At 40.1% G+C, this 9517-nt stretch overlaps 22 non-coding genes and 7 pseudogenes across 22 annotated transcripts; all 29 read left to right on the forward strand.

Moving 5' to 3' along the window:
- Positions 1–109: 109 nt before the first annotated feature.
- On the forward strand, positions 110–228 carry LOC136698313 (5S ribosomal RNA). Its single transcript, XR_010803077.1, has one exon. It is a non-coding gene; the product is annotated as a 5S ribosomal RNA (ribosomal RNA).
- Positions 229–434: 206 nt separating this feature from the next.
- Positions 435–553, forward strand: LOC136698217 (5S ribosomal RNA). Its single transcript, XR_010802985.1, has one exon. It is a non-coding gene; the product is annotated as a 5S ribosomal RNA (ribosomal RNA).
- A 208-nt stretch (positions 554–761) lies between these two features.
- On the forward strand, positions 762–880 carry LOC136698314 (5S ribosomal RNA). The gene has a single exon (XR_010803079.1). It is a non-coding gene; the product is annotated as a 5S ribosomal RNA (ribosomal RNA).
- A 206-nt stretch (positions 881–1086) lies between these two features.
- On the forward strand, positions 1087–1205 carry LOC136698886 (5S ribosomal RNA). The gene has a single exon (XR_010803452.1). It is a non-coding gene; the product is annotated as a 5S ribosomal RNA (ribosomal RNA).
- Positions 1206–1426: 221 nt separating this feature from the next.
- On the forward strand, positions 1427–1545 carry LOC136698407 (5S ribosomal RNA; annotated as a pseudogene).
- Positions 1546–1751: 206 nt separating this feature from the next.
- LOC136698281 (5S ribosomal RNA) lies at positions 1752–1870 on the forward strand. The gene has a single exon (XR_010803045.1). It is a non-coding gene; the product is annotated as a 5S ribosomal RNA (ribosomal RNA).
- Positions 1871–2092: 222 nt separating this feature from the next.
- Positions 2093–2211, forward strand: LOC136698218 (5S ribosomal RNA). The gene has a single exon (XR_010802986.1). It is a non-coding gene; the product is annotated as a 5S ribosomal RNA (ribosomal RNA).
- A 208-nt stretch (positions 2212–2419) lies between these two features.
- Positions 2420–2538, forward strand: LOC136698315 (5S ribosomal RNA). Its single transcript, XR_010803080.1, has one exon. It is a non-coding gene; the product is annotated as a 5S ribosomal RNA (ribosomal RNA).
- Positions 2539–2744: 206 nt separating this feature from the next.
- Positions 2745–2863, forward strand: LOC136698887 (5S ribosomal RNA). The gene has a single exon (XR_010803453.1). It is a non-coding gene; the product is annotated as a 5S ribosomal RNA (ribosomal RNA).
- Positions 2864–3085: 222 nt separating this feature from the next.
- Positions 3086–3204, forward strand: LOC136698408 (5S ribosomal RNA; annotated as a pseudogene).
- Positions 3205–3412: 208 nt separating this feature from the next.
- Positions 3413–3531, forward strand: LOC136698316 (5S ribosomal RNA). The gene has a single exon (XR_010803081.1). It is a non-coding gene; the product is annotated as a 5S ribosomal RNA (ribosomal RNA).
- A 206-nt stretch (positions 3532–3737) lies between these two features.
- LOC136698888 (5S ribosomal RNA) lies at positions 3738–3856 on the forward strand. The gene has a single exon (XR_010803454.1). It is a non-coding gene; the product is annotated as a 5S ribosomal RNA (ribosomal RNA).
- Positions 3857–4078: 222 nt separating this feature from the next.
- On the forward strand, positions 4079–4197 carry LOC136698409 (5S ribosomal RNA; annotated as a pseudogene).
- Positions 4198–4403: 206 nt separating this feature from the next.
- On the forward strand, positions 4404–4522 carry LOC136698282 (5S ribosomal RNA). Its single transcript, XR_010803046.1, has one exon. It is a non-coding gene; the product is annotated as a 5S ribosomal RNA (ribosomal RNA).
- Positions 4523–4744: 222 nt separating this feature from the next.
- LOC136698220 (5S ribosomal RNA) lies at positions 4745–4863 on the forward strand. The gene has a single exon (XR_010802987.1). It is a non-coding gene; the product is annotated as a 5S ribosomal RNA (ribosomal RNA).
- A 208-nt stretch (positions 4864–5071) lies between these two features.
- On the forward strand, positions 5072–5190 carry LOC136698424 (5S ribosomal RNA; annotated as a pseudogene).
- Positions 5191–5396: 206 nt separating this feature from the next.
- On the forward strand, positions 5397–5515 carry LOC136698889 (5S ribosomal RNA). Its single transcript, XR_010803455.1, has one exon. It is a non-coding gene; the product is annotated as a 5S ribosomal RNA (ribosomal RNA).
- Positions 5516–5737: 222 nt separating this feature from the next.
- Positions 5738–5856, forward strand: LOC136698317 (5S ribosomal RNA). The gene has a single exon (XR_010803082.1). It is a non-coding gene; the product is annotated as a 5S ribosomal RNA (ribosomal RNA).
- A 206-nt stretch (positions 5857–6062) lies between these two features.
- On the forward strand, positions 6063–6181 carry LOC136698410 (5S ribosomal RNA; annotated as a pseudogene).
- Positions 6182–6388: 207 nt separating this feature from the next.
- Positions 6389–6507, forward strand: LOC136698284 (5S ribosomal RNA). The gene has a single exon (XR_010803047.1). It is a non-coding gene; the product is annotated as a 5S ribosomal RNA (ribosomal RNA).
- Positions 6508–6729: 222 nt separating this feature from the next.
- Positions 6730–6848, forward strand: LOC136698221 (5S ribosomal RNA). The gene has a single exon (XR_010802988.1). It is a non-coding gene; the product is annotated as a 5S ribosomal RNA (ribosomal RNA).
- A 208-nt stretch (positions 6849–7056) lies between these two features.
- Positions 7057–7175, forward strand: LOC136698425 (5S ribosomal RNA; annotated as a pseudogene).
- A 206-nt stretch (positions 7176–7381) lies between these two features.
- Positions 7382–7500, forward strand: LOC136698891 (5S ribosomal RNA). The gene has a single exon (XR_010803457.1). It is a non-coding gene; the product is annotated as a 5S ribosomal RNA (ribosomal RNA).
- Positions 7501–7722: 222 nt separating this feature from the next.
- Positions 7723–7841, forward strand: LOC136698411 (5S ribosomal RNA; annotated as a pseudogene).
- A 206-nt stretch (positions 7842–8047) lies between these two features.
- Positions 8048–8166, forward strand: LOC136698318 (5S ribosomal RNA). The gene has a single exon (XR_010803083.1). It is a non-coding gene; the product is annotated as a 5S ribosomal RNA (ribosomal RNA).
- A 206-nt stretch (positions 8167–8372) lies between these two features.
- LOC136698892 (5S ribosomal RNA) lies at positions 8373–8491 on the forward strand. The gene has a single exon (XR_010803458.1). It is a non-coding gene; the product is annotated as a 5S ribosomal RNA (ribosomal RNA).
- Positions 8492–8713: 222 nt separating this feature from the next.
- LOC136698222 (5S ribosomal RNA) lies at positions 8714–8832 on the forward strand. Its single transcript, XR_010802989.1, has one exon. It is a non-coding gene; the product is annotated as a 5S ribosomal RNA (ribosomal RNA).
- Positions 8833–9040: 208 nt separating this feature from the next.
- Positions 9041–9159, forward strand: LOC136698223 (5S ribosomal RNA). Its single transcript, XR_010802990.1, has one exon. It is a non-coding gene; the product is annotated as a 5S ribosomal RNA (ribosomal RNA).
- Positions 9160–9365: 206 nt separating this feature from the next.
- LOC136698224 (5S ribosomal RNA) lies at positions 9366–9484 on the forward strand. The gene has a single exon (XR_010802991.1). It is a non-coding gene; the product is annotated as a 5S ribosomal RNA (ribosomal RNA).
- Positions 9485–9517: the final 33 nt, after the last annotated feature.

Genomic DNA, 9517 nt, shown 5'->3' on the forward strand with positions numbered 1-9517 from the left:
ATCATTTTCATTTGAGGTGTCAGGTGGTCTACCGTTTACAGGCAGCTCTAAAACAAGTATTACTCTTAGAAGAGTATATAGAAATAGTCTTCTACAGCCAGCAGTGATCGCTTACGGCCATACCACTCCTTGAAAGCTCGATCTCGTCTGATCTCGGAAGCGAAGAAGAGTTGGGCCTAGTTAGTACTTGGATGGGAGACTGCCTGGGAATACTAGGTGCTGTAAGCTTTTTAGCTTAAGCTTCTATTATAAAGACAGTAACCACAGTCATTTAAACACAAGAGAAGAAGAAAACTACAAAAAAAAAAAACGAACTGGAAAGCCAATCATTTTCATTTGAGGTGTCAGGTGGTCTACCGTTTACAGGCAGCTCTAAAACAAGTATTACTCTTAGAAGAGTATATAGAAATAGTCTTCTACAGCCAGCAGTGATCGCTTACGGCCATACCACTCCTTGAAAGCCCGATCTCGTCTGATCTCGGAAGCGAAGAAGAGTTGGGCCTAGTTAGTACTTGGATGGGAGACTGCCTGGGAATACTAGGTGCTGTAAGCTTTTTAGCTTAAGTTTCTATTATAAAGACAGTAACCACAGTCATTTAAACACAAGAGAAGAAGAAAACTTAAAAAAAAAAAACAACGAACTGGAAAGTCAATCATTTTCATTTGAGGTGTCAGGTGGTCTACCGTTTACAGGCAGCTCTAAAACAAGTATTACTCTTAGAAGAGTATATAGAAATAGTCTTCTACAGCCAGCAGTGATCGCTTACGGCCATACCACTCCTTGAAAGCTCGATCTCGTCTGATCTCGGAAGCGAAGAAGAGTTGGGCCTAGTTAGTACTTGGATGGGAGACTGCCTGGGAATACTAGGTGCTGTAAGCTTTTTAGCTTAAGCTTCTATTATAAAGACAGTAACCACAGTCATTTAAACACAAGAGAAGAAGAAAACTACAAAAAAAAAAAACGAACTGGAAAGCCAATCATTTTCATTTGAGGTGTCAGGTGGTCTACCGTTTACAGGCAGCTCTAAAACAAGTATTACTCTTAGAAGAGTATATAGAAATAGTCTTCTACAGCCAGCAGTGATCGCTTACGGCCATACCACTCCTTGAAAGCCCGATCCCGTCTGATCTCGGAAGCGAAGAAGAGTTGGGCCTAGTTAGTACTTGGATGGGAGACTGCCTGGGAATACTAGGTGCTGTAAGCTTTTTAGCTTAAGCTTCTATTATAAAGACAGTAACCACAGTCATTTAAACACAAGAGAAGAAGAAAACTTAAAAAAAAAAACAACTAAAAAGAAAAAACGAACTGGAAAGCCAATCATTTTCATTTGAGGTGTCAGGTGGTCTACCGTTTACAGGCAGCTCTAAAACAAGTATTACTCTTAGAAGAGTATATAGAAATAGTCTTCTACAGCCAGCAGTGATCGCTTATGGCCATACCACTCCTTGAAAGCCCGATCTCGTCTGATCTCGGAAGCGAAGAAGAGTTGGGCTTAGTTAGTACTTGGATGGGAGACTGCCTGGGAATACTAGGTGCTGTAAGCTTTTTAGCTTAAGCTTCTATTATAAAGACAGTAACCACAGTCATTTAAACACAAGAGAAGAAAAAACAACAACAAAAAAAAAACGAACTGGAAAGCCAATCATTTTCATTTGAGGTGTCAGGTGGTCTACCGTTTACAGGCAGCTCTAAAACAAGTATTACTCTTAGAAGAGTATATAGAAATAGTCTTCTACAGCCAGCAGTGATCGCTTATGGCCATACCACTCCTTGAAAGCCCGATCTCGTCTGATCTCGGAAGCGAAGAAGAGTTGGGCCTAGTTAGTACTTGGATGGGAGACTGCCTGGGAATACTAGGTGCTGTAAGCTTTTTAGCTTAAGCTTCTATTATAAAGACAGTAACCACAGTCATTTAAACACAAGAGAAGAAGAAAACTTAAAAAAAAAAAACAACTAAAAAGAAAAAACGAACTGGAAAGCCAATCATTTTCATTTGAGGTGTCAGGTGGTCTACCGTTTACAGGCAGCTCTAAAACAAGTATTACTCTTAGAAGAGTATATAGAAATAGTCTTCTACAGCCAGCAGTGATTGCTTACGGCCATACCACTCCTTGAAAGCCCGATCTCGTCTGATCTCGGAAGCGAAGAAGAGTTGGGCCTAGTTAGTACTTGGATGGGAGACTGCCTGGGAATACTAGGTGCTGTAAGCTTTTTAGCTTAAGTTTCTATTATAAAGACAGTAACCACAGTCATTTAAACACAAGAGAAGAAGAAAACTTAAAAAAAAAAAAAAACGAACTGGAAAGTCAATCATTTTCATTTGAGGTGTCAGGTGGTCTACCGTTTACAGGCAGCTCTAAAACAAGTATTACTCTTAGAAGAGTATATAGAAATAGTCTTCTACAGCCAGCAGTGATCGCTTACGGCCATACCACTCCTTGAAAGCTCGATCTCGTCTGATCTCGGAAGCGAAGAAGAGTTGGGCCTAGTTAGTACTTGGATGGGAGACTGCCTGGGAATACTAGGTGCTGTAAGCTTTTTAGCTTAAGCTTCTATTATAAAGACAGTAACCACAGTCATTTAAACACAAGAGAAGAAGAAAACTACAAAAAAAAAAAACGAACTGGAAAGCCAATCATTTTCATTTGAGGTGTCAGGTGGTCTACCGTTTACAGGCAGCTCTAAAACAAGTATTACTCTTAGAAGAGTATATAGAAATAGTCTTCTACAGCCAGCAGTGATCGCTTACGGCCATACCACTCCTTGAAAGCCCGATCCCGTCTGATCTCGGAAGCGAAGAAGAGTTGGGCCTAGTTAGTACTTGGATGGGAGACTGCCTGGGAATACTAGGTGCTGTAAGCTTTTTAGCTTAAGCTTCTATTATAAAGACAGTAACCACAGTCATTTAAACACAAGAGAAGAAGAAAACTTAAAAAAAAAAAACAACTAAAAAGAAAAAACGAACTGGAAAGCCAATCATTTTCATTTGAGGTGTCAGGTGGTCTACCGTTTACAGGCAGCTCTAAAACAAGTATTACTCTTAGAAGAGTATATAGAAATAGTCTTCTACAGCCAGCAGTGATCGCTTATGGCCATACCACTCCTTGAAAGCCCGATCTCGTCTGATCTCGGAAGCGAAGAAGAGTTGGGCTTAGTTAGTACTTGGATGGGAGACTGCCTGGGAATACTAGGTGCTGTAAGCTTTTTAGCTTAAGTTTCTATTATAAAGACAGTAACCACAGTCATTTAAACACAAGAGAAGAAGAAAACTTAAAAAAAAAAAAAAACGAACTGGAAAGTCAATCATTTTCATTTGAGGTGTCAGGTGGTCTACCGTTTACAGGCAGCTCTAAAACAAGTATTACTCTTAGAAGAGTATATAGAAATAGTCTTCTACAGCCAGCAGTGATCGCTTACGGCCATACCACTCCTTGAAAGCTCGATCTCGTCTGATCTCGGAAGCGAAGAAGAGTTGGGCCTAGTTAGTACTTGGATGGGAGACTGCCTGGGAATACTAGGTGCTGTAAGCTTTTTAGCTTAAGCTTCTATTATAAAGACAGTAACCACAGTCATTTAAACACAAGAGAAGAAGAAAACTACAAAAAAAAAAAACGAACTGGAAAGCCAATCATTTTCATTTGAGGTGTCAGGTGGTCTACCGTTTACAGGCAGCTCTAAAACAAGTATTACTCTTAGAAGAGTATATAGAAATAGTCTTCTACAGCCAGCAGTGATCGCTTACGGCCATACCACTCCTTGAAAGCCCGATCCCGTCTGATCTCGGAAGCGAAGAAGAGTTGGGCCTAGTTAGTACTTGGATGGGAGACTGCCTGGGAATACTAGGTGCTGTAAGCTTTTTAGCTTAAGCTTCTATTATAAAGACAGTAACCACAGTCATTTAAACACAAGAGAAGAAGAAAACTTAAAAAAAAAAAACAACTAAAAAGAAAAAACGAACTGGAAAGCCAATCATTTTCATTTGAGGTGTCAGGTGGTCTACCGTTTACAGGCAGCTCTAAAACAAGTATTACTCTTAGAAGAGTATATAGAAATAGTCTTCTACAGCCAGCAGTGATCGCTTATGGCCATACCACTCCTTGAAAGCCCGATCTCGTCTGATCTCGGAAGCGAAGAAGAGTTGGGCTTAGTTAGTACTTGGATGGGAGACTGCCTGGGAATACTAGGTGCTGTAAGCTTTTTAGCTTAAGCTTCTATTATAAAGACAGTAACCACAGTCATTTAAACACAAGAGAAGAAAAAACAACAACAAAAAAAAAACGAACTGGAAAGCCAATCATTTTCATTTGAGGTGTCAGGTGGTCTACCGTTTACAGGCAGCTCTAAAACAAGTATTACTCTTAGAAGAGTATATAGAAATAGTCTTCTACAGCCAGCAGTGATCGCTTATGGCCATACCACTCCTTGAAAGCCCGATCTCGTCTGATCTCGGAAGCGAAGAAGAGTTGGGCCTAGTTAGTACTTGGATGGGAGACTGCCTGGGAATACTAGGTGCTGTAAGCTTTTTAGCTTAAGCTTCTATTATAAAGACAGTAACCACAGTCATTTAAACACAAGAGAAGAAGAAAACTTAAAAAAAAAAAACAACTAAAAAGAAAAAACGAACTGGAAAGCCAATCATTTTCATTTGAGGTGTCAGGTGGTCTACCGTTTACAGGCAGCTCTAAAACAAGTATTACTCTTAGAAGAGTATATAGAAATAGTCTTCTACAGCCAGCAGTGATTGCTTACGGCCATACCACTCCTTGAAAGCCCGATCTCGTCTGATCTCGGAAGCGAAGAAGAGTTGGGCCTAGTTAGTACTTGGATGGGAGACTGCCTGGGAATACTAGGTGCTGTAAGCTTTTTAGCTTAAGTTTCTATTATAAAGACAGTAACCACAGTCATTTAAACACAAGAGAAGAAGAAAACTTAAAAAAAAAAAAAAACGAACTGGAAAGTCAATCATTTTCATTTGAGGTGTCAGGTGGTCTACCGTTTACAGGCAGCTCTAAAACAAGTATTACTCTTAGAAGAGTATATAGAAATAGTCTTCTACAGCCAGCAGTGATCGCTTACGGCCATACCACTCCTTGAAAGCTCGATCTCGTCTGATCTCGGAAGCGAAGAAGAGTTGGGCCTAGTTAGTACTTGGATGGGAAACTGCCTGGGAATACTAGGTGCTGTAAGCTTTTTAGCTTAAGCTTCTATTATAAAGACAGTAACCACAGTCATTTAAACACAAGAGAAGAAGAAAACTACAAAAAAAAAAAACGAACTGGAAAGCCAATCATTTTCATTTGAGGTGTCAGGTGGTCTACCGTTTACAGGCAGCTCTAAAACAAGTATTACTCTTAGAAGAGTATATAGAAATAGTCTTCTACAGCCAGCAGTGATCGCTTACGGCCATACCACTCCTTGAAAGCCCGATCCCGTCTGATCTCGGAAGCGAAGAAGAGTTGGGCCTAGTTAGTACTTGGATGGGAGACTGCCTGGGAATACTAGGTGCTGTAAGCTTTTTAGCTTAAGCTTCTATTATAAAGACAGTAACCACAGTCATTTAAACACAAGAGAAGAAGAAAACTTAAAAAAAAAAAACAACTAAAAAGAAAAAACGAACTGGAAAGCCAATCATTTTCATTTGAGGTGTCAGGTGGTCTACCGTTTACAGGCAGCTCTAAAACAAGTATTACTCTTAGAAGAGTATATAGAAATAGTCTTCTACAGCCAGCAGTGATCGCTTACGGCCATACCACTCCTTGAAAGCTCGATCTCGTCTGATCTCGGAAGCGAAGAAGAGTTGGGCCTAGTTAGTACTTGGATGGGAGACTGCCTGGGAATACTAGGTGCTGTAAGCTTTTTAGCTTAAGCTTCTATTATAAAGACAGTAACCACAGTCATTTAAACACAAGAGAAGAAGAAAACTACAAAAAAAAAAAACGAACTGGAAAGCCAATCATTTTCATTTGAGGTGTCAGGTGGTCTACCGTTTACAGGCAGCTCTAAAACAAGTATTACTCTTAGAAGAGTATATAGAAATAGTCTTCTACAGCCAGCAGTGATCGCTTATGGCCATACCACTCCTTGAAAGCCCGATCTCGTCTGATCTCGGAAGCGAAGAAGAGTTGGGCTTAGTTAGTACTTGGATGGGAGACTGCCTGGGAATACTAGGTGCTGTAAGCTTTTTAGCTTAAGCTTCTATTATAAAGACAGTAACCACAGTCATTTAAACACAAGAGAAGAAAAAACAACAACAAAAAAAAAAACGAACTGGAAAGCCAATCATTTTCATTTGAGGTGTCAGGTGGTCTACCGTTTACAGGCAGCTCTAAAACAAGTATTACTCTTAGAAGAGTATATAGAAATAGTCTTCTACAGCCAGCAGTGATCGCTTATGGCCATACCACTCCTTGAAAGCCCGATCTCGTCTGATCTCGGAAGCGAAGAAGAGTTGGGCCTAGTTAGTACTTGGATGGGAGACTGCCTGGGAATACTAGGTGCTGTAAGCTTTTTAGCTTAAGCTTCTATTATAAAGACAGTAACCACAGTCATTTAAACACAAGAGAAGAAGAAAACTTAAAAAAAAAAAACAACTAAAAAGAAAAAACGAACTGGAAAGCCAATCATTTTCATTTGAGGTGTCAGGTGGTCTACCGTTTACAGGCAGCTCTAAAACAAGTATTACTCTTAGAAGAGTATATAGAAATAGTCTTCTACAGCCAGCAGTGATTGCTTACGGCCATACCACTCCTTGAAAGCCCGATCTCGTCTGATCTCGGAAGCGAAGAAGAGTTGGGCCTAGTTAGTACTTGGATGGGAGACTGCCTGGGAATACTAGGTGCTGTAAGCTTTTTAGCTTAAGTTTCTATTATAAAGACAGTAACCACAGTCATTTAAACACAAGAGAAGAAGAAAACTTAAAAAAAAAAAAAAACGAACTGGAAAGTCAATCATTTTCATTTGAGGTGTCAGGTGGTCTACCGTTTACAGGCAGCTCTAAAACAAGTATTACTCTTAGAAGAGTATATAGAAATAGTCTTCTACAGCCAGCAGTGATCGCTTACGGCCATACCACTCCTTGAAAGCTCGATCTCGTCTGATCTCGGAAGCGAAGAAGAGTTGGGCCTAGTTAGTACTTGGATGGGAAACTGCCTGGGAATACTAGGTGCTGTAAGCTTTTTAGCTTAAGCTTCTATTATAAAGACAGTAACCACAGTCATTTAAACACAAGAGAAGAAGAAAACTACAAAAAAAAAAAACGAACTGGAAAGCCAATCATTTTCATTTGAGGTGTCAGGTGGTCTACCGTTTACAGGCAGCTCTAAAACAAGTATTACTCTTAGAAGAGTATATAGAAATAGTCTTCTACAGCCAGCAGTGATCGCTTACGGCCATACCACTCCTTGAAAGCCCGATCCCGTCTGATCTCGGAAGCGAAGAAGAGTTGGGCCTAGTTAGTACTTGGATGGGAGACTGCCTGGGAATACTAGGTGCTGTAAGCTTTTTAGCTTAAGCTTCTATTATAAAGACAGTAACCACAGTCATTTAAACACAAGAGAAGAAGAAAACTTAAAAAAAAAAAACAACTAAAAAGAAAAAACGAACTGGAAAGCCAATCATTTTCATTTGAGGTGTCAGGTGGTCTACCGTTTACAGGCAGCTCTAAAACAAGTATTACTCTTAGAAGAGTATATAGAAATAGTCTTCTACAGCCAGCAGTGATCGCTTATGGCCATACCACTCCTTGAAAGCCCGATCTCGTCTGATCTCGGAAGCGAAGAAGAGTTGGGCTTAGTTAGTACTTGGATGGGAGACTGCCTGGGAATACTAGGTGCTGTAAGCTTTTTAGCTTAAGCTTCTATTATAAAGACAGTAACCACAGTCATTTAAACACAAGAGAAGAAAAAACAACAACAAAAAAAAAACGAACTGGAAAGCCAATCATTTTCATTTGAGGTGTCAGGTGGTCTACCGTTTACAGGCAGCTCTAAAACAAGTATTACTCTTAGAAGAGTATATAGAAATAGTCTTCTACAGCCAGCAGTGATCGCTTACGGCCATACCACTCCTTGAAAGCTCGATCTCGTCTGATCTCGGAAGCGAAGAAGAGTTGGGCCTAGTTAGTACTTGGATGGGAGACTGCCTGGGAATACTAGGTGCTGTAAGCTTTTTAGCTTAAGCTTCTATTATAAAGACAGTAACCACAGTCATTTAAACACAAGAGAAGAAGAAAACTACAAAAAAAAAAAACGAACTGGAAAGCCAATCATTTTCATTTGAGGTGTCAGGTGGTCTACCGTTTACAGGCAGCTCTAAAACAAGTATTACTCTTAGAAGAGTATATAGAAATAGTCTTCTACAGCCAGCAGTGATCGCTTACGGCCATACCACTCCTTGAAAGCCCGATCCCGTCTGATCTCGGAAGCGAAGAAGAGTTGGGCCTAGTTAGTACTTGGATGGGAGACTGCCTGGGAATACTAGGTGCTGTAAGCTTTTTAGCTTAAGCTTCTATTATAAAGACAGTAACCACAGTCATTTAAACACAAGAGAAGAAGAAAACTTAAAAAAAAAAAACAACTAAAAAGAAAAAACGAACTGGAAAGCCAATCATTTTCATTTGAGGTGTCAGGTGGTCTACCGTTTACAGGCAGCTCTAAAACAAGTATTACTCTTAGAAGAGTATATAGAAATAGTCTTCTACAGCCAGCAGTGATCGCTTACGGCCATACCACTCCTTGAAAGCCCGATCTCGTCTGATCTCGGAAGCGAAGAAGAGTTGGGCCTAGTTAGTACTTGGATGGGAGACTGCCTGGGAATACTAGGTGCTGTAAGCTTTTTAGCTTAAGTTTCTATTATAAAGACAGTAACCACAGTCATTTAAACACAAGAGAAGAAGAAAACTTAAAAAAAAAAAAAAACGAACTGGAAAGTCAATCATTTTCATTTGAGGTGTCAGGTGGTCTACCGTTTACAGGCAGCTCTAAAACAAGTATTACTCTTAGAAGAGTATATAGAAATAGTCTTCTACAGCCAGCAGTGATCGCTTACGGCCATACCACTCCTTGAAAGCCCGATCTCGTCTGATCTCGGAAGCGAAGAAGAGTTGGGCCTAGTTAGTACTTGGATGGGAGACTGCCTGGGAATACTAGGTGCTGTAAGCTTTTTAGCTTAAGCTTCTATTATAAAGACAGTAACCACAGTCATTTAAACACAAGAGAAGAAGAAAACTACAAAAAAAAAAAACGAACTGGAAAGCCAATCATTTTCATTTGAGGTGTCAGGTGGTCTACCGTTTACAGGCAGCTCTAAAACAAGTATTACTCTTAGAAGAGTATATAGAAATAGTCTTCTACAGCCAGCAGTGATCGCTTACGGCCATACCACTCCTTGAAAGCCCGATCTCGTCTGATCTCGGAAGCGAAGAAGAGTTGGGCCTAGTTAGTACTTGGATGGGAGACTGCCTGGGAATACTAGGTGCTGTAAGCTTTTTAGCTTAAGTTTCTATTATAAAGACAGTAA

The sequence above is a fragment of the Hoplias malabaricus genome, chromosome 5 (genome assembly GCF_029633855.1).
Source record: "Hoplias malabaricus isolate fHopMal1 chromosome 5, fHopMal1.hap1, whole genome shotgun sequence".
NCBI lineage: Eukaryota > Metazoa > Chordata > Actinopteri > Characiformes > Erythrinidae > Hoplias > Hoplias malabaricus.